At 48.7% G+C, this 803-nt stretch overlaps 1 long non-coding RNA gene across 1 annotated transcript; it reads right to left on the reverse strand.

Moving 5' to 3' along the window:
* Positions 1 to 311: 311 nt before the first annotated feature.
* Positions 312 to 803, reverse strand: LOC111673462 (uncharacterized). The gene is made up of 2 exons (XR_002762092.2): positions 753 to 803; positions 312 to 569 (listed from the first exon to the last, which is right to left on the reverse strand). It is a non-coding gene; the product is annotated as an uncharacterized LOC111673462 (long non-coding RNA).

Genomic DNA, 803 nt, shown 5'->3' on the forward strand with positions numbered 1-803 from the left:
GTGTGTGTGTGTGTGTGTGTGTGTGTGTGTGTGTGTGTGTGTGTGTGTGTGTGTGTCTGTCTGTCTGTTGTGAGAGAGCAGGACAGACAGATGCTTTGCCAGTAATTTTCTCGGTGCCCCGATGCGCTCATTGGTGCATCCTTCCAACGTGTCACCAGTTTTGGTGGATTACCCCACATGATATCTTCAACTTCAGGAGGGTGAAACACCACTCCTTTCTCTCAGCTCCTGTCTTCACGGTGTCCAGCTGTCTATTAGGACCTTTCACAACAGTTAGAGAGCTTGTGACTTCTAAAGAACAACTCAGGGAAGAGGATTTGAAGATTTCTTTATTCGTTTTCTACCCAAGTCGAGCACAGATAGGCTTCTTTTTTTTAACTTCAGGGTCGAGGATGACGCCTTCTTTTTTATTCCCATCACTTCTGTTTTTGGTGTCCTTGCTGCTGAAGGGTCTCTGGGTCAGTGGCTCCCCGGGCTGCGCGTCGTGTGGTTTACCGGCGATGGAGAAAGACGCAGAGGAAAGGCTGATGATAGAGATCGCCAAACAACAGATTTTGGAGAAGCTGCACCTGAAGGAGAGACCAAACATAACTCACACGGTGCCCCGAGCGGCGCTCCTCACTGCGCTGCGCAAACTGCACTCGGGGCGCGTCAGACAGGACGGTACTCTTGAGCTAGAAAACAATGTACCTACCAAAGAGCAAGGCTATGAAATAGTGAGCTTTGCAGATATAAGTAAGTTTTGTGATCACCTTTTATGACGTTAAGCTGTTCTTTCCTCTGTATGGCGCTGAAACGCCTCA

The sequence above is a fragment of the Seriola lalandi genome, unplaced genomic scaffold (assembly GCF_002814215.2).
Source record: "Seriola lalandi dorsalis isolate HSWRI2012SDOR001 ecotype SW California unplaced genomic scaffold, Sedor1 jcf7180002010728, whole genome shotgun sequence".
Lineage (NCBI taxonomy): Eukaryota > Metazoa > Chordata > Actinopteri > Carangiformes > Carangidae > Seriola > Seriola lalandi.